Here is a 15,447-nt window from a genome sequence, read left to right on the forward strand (position 1 = left end):
GAAGCAAACTACACACATTGAATGGCATAAACAGCTGTGAATGCTGCCTGAGAGCATTTGGTCCATTTTTCTTTGTAATATTGGTATCAAAATCATCTTAAAATTGTTGAAGGATAATATTCCTATCCTGCATTCTGATGCAGTAGACTAAACTAAAGTTATAAGTCAATATAGTCCTCATTAACCATGTATTCTACTATAAAAGGTGAGGAGTGTTTTGGAAGTGTGCAACAAGGGAATACCCAATTCCACTATTCTTAGGTTTAGGTACATTGCATTTTACGAGCCATTTCTGGTCACACAAAGGACAGGTTACTGACAATAGACCTATTATAAAGAAGGTAATTCTATGCAACCACCGGCCTTAATGACGCACAGGATCTTTTAAACAAAGTAACTTAGTGGATGTCAGTAAGTGACATTTTGTTTAATTGATGGCTAATATTGTTTTGACATGATGTCAGCCTTGTATTTAAGTTTCCACCCTTTCATTTGTGCTACCTCAAACATCTTTATGAGTAGTCTGTGCATAAATGATACAGAGCATCAAAAGTGCACCCAACCACAATAATCAGTGGTGAAAGTGATCATGTCATGACAGGGAGGGTATCCTGAATGAACTGTATTGCACTGAATGAACAGAGAATAAAAGAATGGTTTATGATGTGTTCTAGCTTATAATTCTAGTCCTGGTCACTTTTTTCTGTTAATACTTTTGGGTGATTTTTGATTCAGGCTGGACTGCAGATAATGAGCTGAACTGAACTGAGAATTCCCTCTTGATTTTGTGTTTTATATTCTGCATTTTCGCTCATTTTTCTTCTTACTGTTTGCATGACTTTTTTGTGTGTGGGGGGAGGGGAGTATGATGTTTTTCTTTGATTGGGTTGATTCCATGGTTGTTCTTAGTTTCACGACTATTTGTGAGGGAGACAAAATCTTAGGGTTGTAAACTGCATACTTTGCTAATTAATGTACTTTTAATCTTGGAATGACTTCTCATCCACTTATTTGGTCATGTGATATTTGTTACAATTAGGTGGAGTGTACAAGGTGCATAATCCTGATTACTATCAGCCCACCTGATATTTGTACGAGGCAGCCTTTGGGTGCAACAAACTGACCAATTTGTTTACCACATACACACTCACTAATCTTCAACTGCCAACAATAGTTGGTGTTTATGTTTTGTAACTTCAGAAATTACTGGAAGAAGAACACGGGAGTCGGGAGATTTTCTTTGGTGAGACACTCACACGTGACACGATGGTGTAATGATATTATGCTATTCACATTGTTCCTACATAGAACTTGTAATGACCCATGTAAAGGTACAAAGAATGCCTAATTAATCAATATTTACAATATTACTCAAATATTACTGAAATATTGAATACACTACATTCCTTCCTGCTTACCTATAAACTCAAACATAATATAGAATGCATCTCAACTCAAATATGCAACGTATTATTACACGCAAACATAGTATACTATATAACACAATTACTATGTAGACATCTACAGTGTAGTACATTTTAAATTATCCCATTCAGGCCTAAAGATTTAATCACTGTGGAATATTTCTTACTCTTGTGGGATAACGTCTTTCCTGACTGGGGCAGAGGGGAGGGGCGCGGGGTCACTCTACATGGAAGATCAGAATTGGGGCTGCTAAGCAATTTCAGGCTTGGGATCCTTTTACCTTCTCCGGGGTGGTTGTAGAAGTTCACTCGGGGACTGCAGGAAGAGGTTCTGACAGCTCTAGACACTTTTCTTCTCTAACAATTGACACTGCTCTCCTCAAGTGATTGATGTGTTGTCTTGAGATAACATCAGATGACATCTCCACTGTGGAGGACAGTGGTCCATTGTGTCCTTAAGCTTTCCAAGTACCCAGCTTTGATCACCGCTGTAGTCCCTCACCAGGACTGCTCAACAAGGAGTGAAACATCAAACCTCCTTGTTTGAGAAGTCTTCAATATGTCTCGGCTGTTTGTCCTGCATGCTCCTTCTGAGATTGGGTTTGAGGAGATCCAAGCGTGATCACAAGGGATGACCCATAGCTGGTGAGTTGTTGCCGTGAAGTGTGTTGTATTGTGATATGCAAGGAAGGAGCTGGCAAGCTTCTGGATCCGTCTCAGTACAGAGTGTTCTGCTGACGCTGCTCACAATGAGTTCTTTAGACTCTGGACGGACCTTTCCACTGAGCCATTTGTAGCTGGGTGGGTGGTGCAGCGCAGTTGTAAAATGTCTTATTCCATTCATTTACAAGAACGATTTAAACTGTTCCCCCACAAACTACGGTTAATCATCATGAAGAGTTATGGAACACCAGTCCTTGAGAAGAGGCTTCTCAACACATTAACAGTGTGCGTGGCTGTAATGGAGGCTATTGTGAACACATCTGGCCACTTTGTAGCTGCATCCACTACTATCAAGAAATTTGTGCCCATAAATGGTCTGGCAAAATCCCCACAAATCTTCTGCGAAGGCAATGCAGGCTATTCCCAGGGATGAAGATGAGTTGGTCTTGGCATCTTCTGGAAGTGTTGGCATCTTGAACAGTGCATGGCGAATTCCTCGATCTTCTGATTTATTCCAGGCCACCAGACAAAGCTTCAAGCTAATGCTTTAATTTTGACCATGCCTAGGTGACGAGCATGTAGCTCCTCCAACACTTAAATTTTCAGCTTGGATAATACAACAACTCTCAATTCTCACATGAGCAAACCCTCATCAAGGGCAAGTTCATCCTGATAAAAATGGGGGAACTGGAATTTCTGCCACACATTCCAGCCATTTTGGCTTGCCATGTAGACCTGAGACAGTGTAGGTAGGGTCTTTACTAGTTTCCCTCTTGATTGTGACTGCCTTACTAGGGAGAGACGATCCGAAGTATTAAGATGACATTGCTGAAGCACAGTGATGACCTGCTGGTAGCAAAAACAGCTATTAACTACTTTATTAATCAATTTTTTTTCTGGAAAACGATTACCGCAATCAATAGCAATCACTACATCAATCATGCTCCCTTGCCGCTGCAGATAAAAATTACACACAGATCGACAAGAGAGGCCTTGAGTCTGATTTGGGTGTAAAATATTTCAACCATTACCTATATGGGAGAGTATATCAGCATACCCTCATTACTGACCATCAAGCACTAGTGTCCATTTTCAAAGTACCACATCTTTCCACCAGATTGCAGATGCAACTCCAAAAATAAGCCTAATATAACAATAAAGCCTCTTGTGAGTGCTTATGGTGAAAAACGCTTTGGACTCTTCATCCAACTCCATCTGCTTGTAGATCTCAGCTAAGTCCACATTATTTCAGTGTTTCCCTCAAGGGCAGAGGGTATTGGTATAATTTCAGTACTGGATGATGGTGACCTTAAAATCACACAGATCCTGACTGACACATTCTTCTTTGCTACTGGGACCAATGGCGTTGCCCACAGGCTCCACTCAACATTGGAAGGAATTCCTTCAGCCTCTATGAAATCTAGTTCACTGGCTACTTTATCATGTATGTTATAAAGAAATAGATGGGCTTTGTGAAACTTGGGTGTGGCATTTTCATTTAACAATACTTTACCTTTGATATATTTGAGATTTACCAGTGCCATCCTTGAACACAGCTGTGGCATCACGCAGTACCTTTCTGAATTTGTTTTCCGTTGATTCCGTTGCAGGAGGTGTGGCATGCAAATGGTGGATGGATCTCCAATCAAGTTATAGATTGACAATGGTTTGACAATGTTGGTCCTCTTGTTTTCTCCCCATATATAAACCCACTGTGACTTGTTGATTGTTGTATTTCACTGTTACGAATGTTGATCCCACTGGAGTATTCTTTTCTCCAGTACAAGGTCTTAGTTGGATATCTGCAGGCTTCAGTTCAGTATCTTTGAAATGCCATTCAAGCTCATTTTATAGAATGACTGAAACAGCTCAACTAGAGCAGTGTCCAGCTCATTTCTGATACTGCTTGTATTGCTGGTCTCTTGTTAGTCTTCACACTTTCATTCCTGACTGCAACTCAGTTGCATCTCTACCACTGACACAGTGAATTCAACTGCTCTTTTAAATGTGAGCTGTGCTTCAGTTAGGAACCATTTTGAATGCTTTTTGTAAGATTCCACAAATGAAACAATCTCTCAGTACATCATTAAGTCTATCACTGAACTAGCAATGCTCGGACAATTTCTTCAATTCAACCATATAAGCTGAAATAGGCTTTTTCCTTTTGATTCCACTTATGAAACCTAAAGTGTCAGCAATCAACAATGGTTTTGGTTTTAATTATTCCTACATTACGTTCATGATATCAGCAAAGATCACGTTGGCTGGTTTGTTTGGAACAGTTAAACTACTAAATAAACTATATGCTTTTCCACCCACTGCACTCAGCAACAGTGTTACACATTTTTCATTGGCTGTTTCAATTGCTTCACAATACTGCTCAATTCATTCAGTATACATCATCCAGTTACCTGTTGTGTAATCAAATGTATCTCTCCATCCGATGCAGCTAGCCATTTCTGTTTTTTATATATTTTTAAATTATCATCACCTGATACTCATTGTTTATCAATATGTTGCTTGTTAACTTTGTCCATTTTCTTCCTTTTTTTGAAACTCAAAAGTCTCTCTCTACTTTCAAGGAAAAAGAACGCACAGCACAAACTTCTCTCTCTCTCCCTTTCTGAAGAAAAATGTGCTGCATTTCAACAGGTAGGTGGTCATCGTAAATTCGTTTTAAAGCTTCATCACTGTTATGTTTTGTAACTCCAGAAACTAAATGAAAGAAAAGCACGGCAGCCGAGAGATTTGTCTACTTCGTTTGTTTTCAGTGAGGTGTTCACATATGTCGCACAGCAAAACAAGATATGCTGTTCGCGTACCTCTTACATGTAACGCATAATGAATTATGTAAAGGTACAAAGAATGCTTAATCAAGCAATATAGTTACAATATTAATCTGATATTACTGAAATACTGAATGCACTACAGTTGATTAGTCAGAAGTGGAAATACCTGTATATTGATGCTGGGTCAAAGCATGTAAATCAATGAAGGAGGATCAAGAAACTAAGCGGAAATTTTCCAGGAAGTTTTTAATTAATATACGAGAGGTGCAGAGGCAAAGTAGATGAGTTAGAAAACTTGCAAGTTACTTGTTCTCACATCACTGGATGAAGATCTGAAAATGGGAGGAAGGTAAAGCTCTGAGAAGAACAAGATCATTGCTGGATTTAAAGAATAATAATTGAAATTGAATCATTGGGAGACAAGATGGATCATTAAAGACTGGATGGTTGGAAGTCTGGTTTGTATCAGCTGCCTGGCAGTGTCATTTCTGATGAATTAAGAAGAAAGGTGGCTCAATTGACGAAGAGGGGAGTTAGAAGTCAGGTTACAAGACAAGGAAAGGATAAGGAGGAGTTAGAGCTCAAGACGGAGTACTCCATGATCATGCTCATGGACAGATATCAGCCGGCAAATGTTGTGGGCAGAGACCCGCGAAGACAGAGGATGGAAACCCCTTAGGCCAGTGGATCCTGCAGGCGAGAGACACAAGTGTGGGTGAACCCCTAGGTCGGCAAACCCGAACACTGAAGCTTGGAGTTCGGGGTCTCATCACCTACGAGTCCTGTGGTCAATACCAAAGATTGACATAGATGAATCTGGACATCAATGAGCAATGGTGAAGCCCTGGGTCTGCAAGTCCACTAGGGAAGTCGAAGGCCCCATGCCTGCGCGTCTGCAAAATGCAAAGACGCAAGTCCTGTGACGGCTGCAGATGGCTTGTCCTGTGTGTGTGTGTGTGTGTGTGTGTGTGTGTGTGTGTGTGTGTGTGTGTGCGTGTGTGCGTGTGCGCGCACGCGTGTGCATAAAGTGCAGGGAGGAAGGGAGAGGAATGAGGGGATGTGAGGGGGTGGAGGGTGGGAGAGGAACGAGGGGATGTGAGGGGGTGGAGGGTGGGAGAGGAACGAGGGGATGTGAGGGGGTGGAGGGTGGGAGAGGAACAAGGGGATGTGAGGGGGTGGAGGGTGGGAGAGGTGAGGGAGGAGGGGAGAGGGAGGAGGAGGGGAGGGGAGGGTGGAGGGCAGAGGGGAAAGGGAAGGGGGAAGGGGAGGAGGAGGGTGAAAGGGGTGAGGGGGTGAAGGGGGAAGGGAGAGGGGAGGGGAAGATGGGAAGGGGAAGGGGAGGAGGGAAAGAGGAGAGTTGGGTGGGATGAAAGCGGCAAGGGGATGGTGGGGCAGGAGGGGAAAGGTTGTGAGGGTGGAGAGGGATGGGGAGGGTGGAAGGAGGATTGGGGTGGGATAAAAGGGGTGAGGGTATGTAAGGGGTGAGGGGTTGGAGGGGGAGAGAAAAGGGAGGGGGAGAGGGGGGAAGGGGATAGGGGTGGAGTGGGGGGAGTGGGAGAGAAATCTTGTTTTGCTGTTCTTGTGTTGTTCTGCTGAACATTGTGGACATGTTATGTTGATGCCGGATTGTGTGGTGACGCGGGGTGCCTCCAGCACATCCTTAGGTTGTCCTGTTTGTTTATGCAAATGGCGCATTTCTCTGTTTTGATACATAAAATCGGAAATGAGATGCAGAGCGGTAAGTGAATTTGAGTTTCGAGGTGAAATGAATATTCATGAGTGGTCAGGAATAAATATAAGCTGTTGGAAGTACTAATGAGCAGTGCTATGAGGAGAGAAGGATTTGACTATTACATTAATTATCGCAGTTATACTTCAATGGATCTCTGTGTTCCTGTAATCAGTAAAATTCTTAACATGCATCCTGTGTTTTCTTCAAAAATATCAGTACTCCTATCATAGCAAAATATTAGAGATGTTTTGCAAATTTGTACACAACTCTTCACTTTGAACTGCTCAACGTCATTAGTCACCCAACATGTGCATCTATATAGTACATTACCAAATGGAAAATAACCTGTGCTACTTAATTGGCTGTCAGTCAAAAACATTGTTTCCATCTTTCATTAAACAGCTAAATGACCTTTTTTAAAGGTTGCTCAGAGCAATGTCCAGCTCTTAGAGACTGCCGAGCAATCAAGGAATGCAGACAGCATACAGGATATCAGCATGAAGGCATTTCCTAAAGGGGTGTTACATCTACTTCAGCCATGCTGGGATTTTTTTTTTCAGTACAATCATCATGCATTAAAAATCCTCCAAGTACACTTTGCTATAAGCCTGACAAATCTTGAATTCTGATACAGTGTGATCATCAAATATTTACTTGTTCCAAGAAGCAAAAATCAAGTAGCATAAGAAATAGGGAGCCAAGGGATTACACTCCCCAAATTCTAAAAGATAATGCTTTATGTTTTTTTAATAGTTTGCTTCAAAGGTTCTTGATATTCTCACAATGTAGACTCTAATATTTCTGCAATCTTTCAGAGAAATTTGAAGAAGCATGCAATAAAATTGTTTTCAAAGTGAACAATGATAACTGTATTTGCTGTTGTGCAGAAGAAAGAAATGTGTTCTGTATAGCCTTTAAACACTAAGGTTATTATGCAGCCTGATGGCACAATGTCATCCAATCCCTAATTCTTCAATGACATATCGATTTGCAGAACCTAGAGATGCCTCTTGGAGCTAAAACACTGTCATTTCCAGGCTATCAAACTTAACAGCAACAAATCAAGCTATCAGGGAAAAATAAGACTGCAAGTTTCAGCTTATCTCCAAGGTCACCTGGTTTTATACAGCTCCATTCCCACCCTCTCCCAATTTAACAAGGTTCTTTCTCTTCTTTACTAGTTCTGATGAAGAGTCTTTAACTTGAAATGTTAACTATTTCTCTCCCTTAGATTCAGTCTATTTTGCTAAGTATTTCCAGCTTTTCCTATTTAGGTTTTGAATATCGTAATTCTCATTTACTGGTCTATCTAACATTATGTCCCATCTCAAACTAAAGAAGACAATTATTTTAAAAGATGCTACATTCATCAATTTCAATAGATACAAGACCAAATGACGGTGGCAAAGGTTATCGGTCAAAATCAATTAAAAAAATCATTACTAAAACATATTAATATTCAAAATACATATTCTTGATTAGGTATTTAACAGTGATCTAATAAACAGAGAAGATTCAAGAGGTTGAGCTCATAAAAACTGAAGAATCTTTATATCAAACTTCTGTCATACACCACAGAAGGAGGCCATCTAGCCTATCATGCATAAATTGGCTCTTTGACAGAGAAATTATTAATCCTTTGCACTTTCTGCAATGTCTTGTGAAGTTTTTCATTATGCATTTATCTAATTACTTTGTGACTGACCCTATACTGCCACCCTTTCAGGCAAGAATTTGTAGGATGTTGTTATCTCAATGGTTGTTTCTTACTCAGCCACGTTAAGTTTGTGTCCATTTGCTACTGATTCTTCCGCTAACTAGCACAAATGTTCCCAATTTACCATAGGAAAGCCATTCATAATTTTAAACTTTTAATCAAATCTTTTAAACATCTTATCTGCTTTAAAAGCAACTCTACCTTCCAAATACTGCATATCACCATCATTTGCACTAACCTGTAAATCTCTACAGCTCTAACTCAAGTACAGGTGTCCCCTGCTTTTCGAACGTTCGCTTTATGAAACCTCACTGTTACGAAAAAAGGCAGCACGCGAAAAAAAACTGCGAGCGATAAAAATCAGCGCGTGCCCCGAGCAGCCGCTCTCCCCCGGATTCAGAACTGCATTCTCGCCGGCACTGCTTAAACACATGCCAGTGAGCTGCCATTAGCAAGATGAGTTCTAAGGTATCGGAAAATCCTAAAAGAGCTCATAAGGGTGTTACGCTTAGTTTAAACTAGACATAATTAAGCGTTTCGATCGTGGTGAACGAAGTAAGGACAAAGTGAGTTTGGCTTGTGGAAGCTGATGAAGATGATGTTGAAGAGGTTTTGGCATCCCATGACCAAGAACTGATAGATGAAGAGCTGATGCAATTGGAAGAGGAAAGGATAACAATTGAAACCAAATGCAGTAGCGAACAGGCTGCGGACAGACACCAATTCGCGGAGAATGCAGCGGTAGCCCGGAGGCACCCAGCACATCTTTAAGAAAAAAGCCAAAATAAACATGCTAATTAATTGGGTGCCGCCCAGCACGTAATTGTTGGCCCAGATCAGAGGCGACACAATTGGCAACCGCCTCTGATCTGGGCCGACATTTACATGCCGGGCGGCACCTAATTAATTAGCATGTTTATTTTGGCTTTTTTCTTAAAGATGTGCTGGGTGCGTCCCGGCTACTGCTGTACCCCTGAATGCTTCGCGGATCGGTACCAGTCAGCGTCCTGGAGGGTGGGGGCCACTGCACCACCCCAACCTGTGACGACTCAGCCTAACACACCATCATCAGTGTGCTCGACGCTGTCTTCCCGATTCCCGTAAGTGATACTACACTGTACATACATTATTTCTACTTTATATCGGCTGTGTATTTTTATGCGTTATTTGGTATGCTTTGGCAGCTTCATAGCTTAAAGGTTACTGGAGAGAGTGTTTCTGCTGAGAGCACTTGCGTAAGATTTTCTGCCGGTGGCCCTTGCGCCGTGTTTCTGCCGAGAGCGCTTGCGTGAGATTTTCGCTACGGTGGACAGTGCGGCAATGATTATGGAAAAGTATTTCTACTTTATATAGGCTGTGTATTTATCATATCATTCCTGCTTTTACTGTATGTTACTGTTATTTTAGGTTTTATGTGTTATTTGGCATGATTTGGTAGGTTGTTTTTGGGTCTGCGAACACTCACAAATTTTTCCCATATTAATAAATGGTAATTGCTTCTTCGCTTTACGACATTCCGGCTTACGAACCGTTTCATAGGAACGCTCTACCTTCGGATGGTGGGGGAAACCTGTGCTTGATATCCTTCCTAAAACAGAATGAAACAGGCTTCTCCACTTGAGGCCTGTCTCATAAAACTTTAAAACCTTAAAAATATCTTGAGCATCTGAGTCCCGAAAATGCAACAAAACTTTGTTAGAAATTTGAAATACAACAGGAAATAGTAGAAATGGTCAGCAAATCAGGCATCACTCGTGGAAGGAGAAATTGCTTTCTCTGCTTTTCCCAGTTCTAAGTAGGTGCTCCCCAACAAATGAGTACTTCCAAAAATTTCACTTATTATTTCACAACCAGACCATGGTGTGCTATTCAGTTTGTATTGGCCTATATATTAGTGATAAACGGCAGCATGTTAGTGGCATCTGCACTTGCATAATCAGAGAAGTTTATAAGCTTACTCATTTAGAGCTGGCACTGATCTCTTAAAGCTCTCTGTCATTCCACTCTCCAGGAAGGCCAGCCTGCTGATCTTCCATAGCTAGGAAAATTGTCTGACTGATCCTGCACCAGGGAATCTGCAAACTTTTTTCATATCCATAACTATTATAGGGTAGTCAAAAAGAAAGAGAAGGTGATCTTATTTCTTTCAATTTACTAAGTGCTAATGCTTTAAAATTAGGGTTAGCTCTATATTTTTAAACTATTTTTGAGATGTTTATGAATTTCGAAGCAGCTACTGGTAAAGTTGGTAAATCTATGATTAGCACTCTTCTCTTCAGGGGAGTTTTAATTGTGGATCTTGTCTAAAGATGGCGCCAAAGGTTTTTGCAGACCTGTACGACTTCTTCCAGCACATCTGTGAAACAGTTTAATTTTTCTCTTCTCATGTCTCTTTTTTCCTTTTCAAGGTGTCTGGGGTCCTGTTAAGAGTCCATGATGTACAGCTTCAGCTCAAACTACAGTTCTCCAAGAGCGATGCATTATTGCTCTCACAACTCGCCAAGTGGCCTGGTGTTTCGATATCTTTAGGCACGGCCAGGAAGACAAAAAGAAGGCACTCAGGCAATCTCTCCCTCTATTGATCTCAATGGTGAGTGAGAGTCTGCTGGTGCTTGAGTCAGAAAAACTCGAATAAATGATGCCACAGATTGTAACATCGAAACAGCGAGCTGTTGGTCTCGTCTCTTGTTTGTTGCAGGAGCAATATCTCTCTCTCCCTCGCTAGTGACGACGAAATGTTGGGATGGACAACAGCTTGTGAGGGATTCTAGATCATGGTTTCTAGGGACTTTGCAAATTCTTGCATGGTGGGTAGTGGGGGCTGATGCTTTTACTGGAGCAAGTTGTGGGAAGGGAGGTTCATGCTTCTGTTGCTGCTTGTGTGTGTGTGGGGGGGGAGCGGAAGGCTTTGGGGTCCTAAGGTTTTCTGTCATTCATTCTTCGGGGTTTTGGTTGTGTTTTGCTTCCAAACAGTAAGGATTTCAGCTTGTATACTGTATACATTCTCTGAACTATTGAATCATTTTGATGTCCGAAGCCCTACCACCATTCAGAGCCCTGAAAATGCAAACATGTATGCCTGGCAGAGCAGTCATCGTAGGTGGTAGACATGTTCCTGTCATGGTTCGGATTGGAGTCTCTTTAAATTTACTTTGTTTATGTTACGATCCGGACCGTTGACTCCCTGTTTCCCTTTGGTTCCCTGTTTTCCTGTGTCCCTCGGCCTTGGTGATTAGAGGCAATTTACTCTCGGCTGAACCGGTAGTTTATAGTCTCCGGTTTTCAGCCGTTTGGCGTGACAGCGTTTGCAAAGTCACTAAGGTATGGCGTGCCAATGTCCTCTGGCCGGAGCAAGCCTAGTCTCCGCCCGAAGCGAGTGCCGGTAATTCGCCTTTTCCTCACCGGAGTTACCTCGCCAAAGCGAGCCTGCAAAGTTTCCTCACCGAGGTGTGTCCATCAGTTAACCCGCAGGAGGGAATCAAGAACCGCTGTCTACTGTTCCCCGGCCGAGTCGAGAGCTCGCCACACCCGGAAGCTCCATGTCAAGTCCGGGCTCCGGGAGCATTCAAGTACCAAGTCAAGTCCTGGCTCTGGCGGCATCCAAGTACCAAGTCAAGTCCTGGCCCTGGCAGCATTCACGTACCAAGTCAAGTCCTGGTCCTGGTGCATCCACGTACGGAGACAAGTCCCGTCCCTGGTGGCATCCAAGTTCTGAGTCAAGTCCCGGCCCTGGCAGCATCCAATTTCTGAGTCAAGTCCCAGCCCTGGCGGCATCCAAGTTCCGAGTCGAGTCCCGGCCCAGGCGGCATCCAAGTTCCGAGTCCAGTTCCAGCCCAAGCAGCATCCAAGTTCCAAGTCAAGTCCTGGCCTTGGTGGCTTCCAAGATCCGAGTCAAGTCCTGGCCCTGGTGGTCGGTGATTCCTGTCCTACCCCCTGTCTGAGTCCCTTCTCTGCCCCTCTCGCCTCTAGCCCTCATCTGCACTTCGGTCTAGTTCTATCGCTGAAGCTAGATAGGTACTGTCTGGTGTTCTTTCATGTTGGTCTTGTCTTGTCCTCGCCTCCGTGGGGTAAGTCAGGCCGACTTGCTGTTGCCCCGCGGGGGGATCATGAGTTCCGGCCCTACGTCCTGTACTCAAGGAGGGGTCCCGGCTCTCTGTTCTGTGTATGTGTCCATGGTTCCATGTACCTGCTCTCCCGAGACCGAGGCTCTGTGTTCCCATGTTCCTCCTCTCCCTAGCCCATGTCATGCCCATGCCTGGTTCTGGGGTCCGAGCCCAGGGCACGACCCAGGTACTGGGTCCTTGCCCAGTCTCTGGCTCGGAGTCCATACCATAGCTTCTTCATGTCGCCTCTAGTTCTGGGAGCCGATTCCGAGTCCTTGCCCAGATTCCTAGTCCCAGTCTAGTCGTAGTCGTGAGTCCTTGTCCAGTTCACTATTCCTGTTTCTGCTTTGCTCTCCTGGTATCAAACAATAAACTCAATTTAATTAACCTCACAAGATGTGTCTTGCATTCGGGTCCATCCTTGCCCCCCCACCCCACCCCGCCATTATGACAGTTCCAGAAAAATTCAAATCAAAGGGCCTTCTAATTCTTTCCATCATCTCTCCATGTACTATTGTACAATTCTATTATAGCCCACAGCACCAGATTTTCCAGCAATTGCTTGCACACAAATTTCCTTTACATCTCTTACCTTGTGAATCTCCTCTTCTGACTGGTGCTCAGAGGTGCAGGTACATCAACACCTAAGCATCAATCACCATACGCTCCTCTGCTGAAAGTGTCACCTGTCCTCTCTTAGATCTACCACTCACCTCCTGTCTTCTATCATTTCGGATCTCCCCTTCCCCCTCCCACTTTCAAATCTCTTATTATCTCCTTTCAGTTAGTCCTGACGAAGGGTCCTGGCCCGAAACATCAACTGTACCTCTTCCTAGAGATGCTGCCAGGCCTGCTGTGTTCACCAGCACTTTTTGTGTGTGTTGCTTGAATTTCCAGCATCTGCAGATTTCCTTGTGTCTATGTCCTTTCGATGTTCCCTTCCCCAGGTGTACTTGCTCTTTCTCTACCAGATGGCGGAAGTGTAATCCATTTCTCATTCTCCATGACTACTGTGTTAAAGTTATGGCTACTGGGTCTGGTGCATCCATTTTGTGAAGCTTTAGCCTTCTTACATACTTTGACACCACCAGCACGGAGGCCTTATAGGGCAGCCAGTGCACAGATCAGGTTGCTCCAAGCCAACTTCACTGTTCAAAGCTGTACTTTAAAATATACAACCACTTAATTCTAGTGACTTAATCCAACCAATGGCAATGACTCCAAATGCACTGCACTGGCCCTTCACTACAAAAAGCAACCAGAGCCAATAACTACAACTATTCACAACTCAACATTCTTTCTTTCCCAGAAACTGTGAAGTTTCACCTGTACTTAGTCAACAAAAAGTGTTTGAATTATCTTCAACACACATATTGCCCGATGATTCTCTGGCTTGTAGCATATTCAAGATGCATACAGATTGATAAGTGCTCAACCTGTTGAGATACTCTGCACATTTATAGTACATTCTGTGTAACACCTCAACTCTACCTTTTGGCTCCCTTAAATTCTCACAAGTAATCAGACTCTGTCCTGAATATACTCACAACTGAGCCTCCACAGATCTTTTTGGACAAAGAATTCCAAAACCTTCCTAACATTGAATTAAAAATCTTCTTCTAAGTTCTGCTTGGAATGGCTGAACTTTTCTTTAAGACTCACACTTCTACAAAGCTAAGCCAAGGAAAACATCTTCCCCACTTCCGCATATCTACCCTGACGAATTTCTTTGGAACATTTTAGTAAGATTCTTCCATAATCAAGAAAATATAGGTCAGAGGGATGATCATGATGGGAAGAATGGAGTAGTAGTAGTGTGAATACTTACGTTGGGTAAGCTGCTCTTCTAAAGGTTTGCTTATGGCGGGTCCTCAGCGACTCCAGAGGCCAATCTGGGATCCATATATTCTGGTGCTGTGTGGATATGAGGGAAGCAGTGGCTATGGTTAGTGATTGGGTCTTTTGGTGGTCATTTTCTCCTTTCACAACTGCTGTTTGTTCTCTGTGGCACAGCAGAGATCGCCCTCATGTAGCACAGCTCCCTCTTGAACAGATTTCCTCTCGGTACATCTAATGAGTGCAATGTCTTCCTAGTTTTTAGATGCAATGTTGAATTCCTTCATGCTGATTTTGATGTGCTTCCTTTGCCCACTAGGGGCTCACTGACCTTCCTTCTTCTGGGAGTAAAGAATCTGTTTGTGGAGATGCGAGTTAGGCATCCAAATGGCATGAAATATCCTTTGGAGTTGGTATTGCTTTATCATAGTGGAGATGCTGTTGATGTTGGTTTCCTCCAGTATGCTGGTGTTAGTGTGCCTGTCCTTTCAAATGATCCTCAAGATCTTTTGTAAGGTTCTTTGGTGCTTTGCTCCAGGGTGTTCAGGTGTCTTCTGAGGGTGGTCCATGATTCAGCTCCATTTAGTAATGTCTGCTCTATAGACCAAAAGGTTTGTTTGGATCTGTGGGTTGTGGTCTTCATAGAACATAGAATAGTACAGCACAGTACAGGCCCTTTGGCCCACAGTGTTGTGCCGACCCTCAAGCCCTGCCCCCCATATAAGCTCCCACCTTAAATTCCTCCATATACCTGTCTAGTAGTCTCTTAAACTTCACTAGTGTATCTGCCTCCACCACTGACTCAGGCAATGCATTCCACACACCAACCACTCTCTTGAGTAAAAAACCTTCCTCTAATATCCCCCTTGAACTTCCTACCCCTTACCTTAAAGCCATGTCCTCTTGTATGAGCAGTGGTGCCCTGGGGTACCACTTCTTCAAAGATTCTTTTACTGAATTTTACATAGGCTCCACTATTGCTACTTAGGCAATGGTTGATCTCAGAGTTGATGTCTGCTTTTGAGGAGAGAATGATGTCAAGGTAGGGAAAGTGGAAAATATTTTCAAGGGCAATATCACCAATTTTTAGGGAGAGCTGGATAAATGGCTGGTTGGGTGACGGCTGATAGAGGACCTATGTCTTTATTTATATTCAAATACAACATCTAAGAATATACTGTGA

General features: G+C 43.0%; 1 protein-coding gene across 6 annotated transcripts in view; it reads right to left on the bottom strand.

Moving 5' to 3' along the window:
- Positions 1-15,447, bottom strand: part of spock3 (SPARC (osteonectin), cwcv and kazal like domains proteoglycan 3) — a 502,312-nt gene that overhangs the window by 286,718 nt on the left and 200,147 nt on the right. The window lies entirely within an intron of this gene.

The sequence above is a fragment of the Mobula birostris genome, chromosome 4 (assembly GCF_030028105.1).
Source record: "Mobula birostris isolate sMobBir1 chromosome 4, sMobBir1.hap1, whole genome shotgun sequence".
Classification (NCBI taxonomy): Eukaryota; Metazoa; Chordata; class Chondrichthyes; order Myliobatiformes; family Myliobatidae; genus Mobula; species Mobula birostris.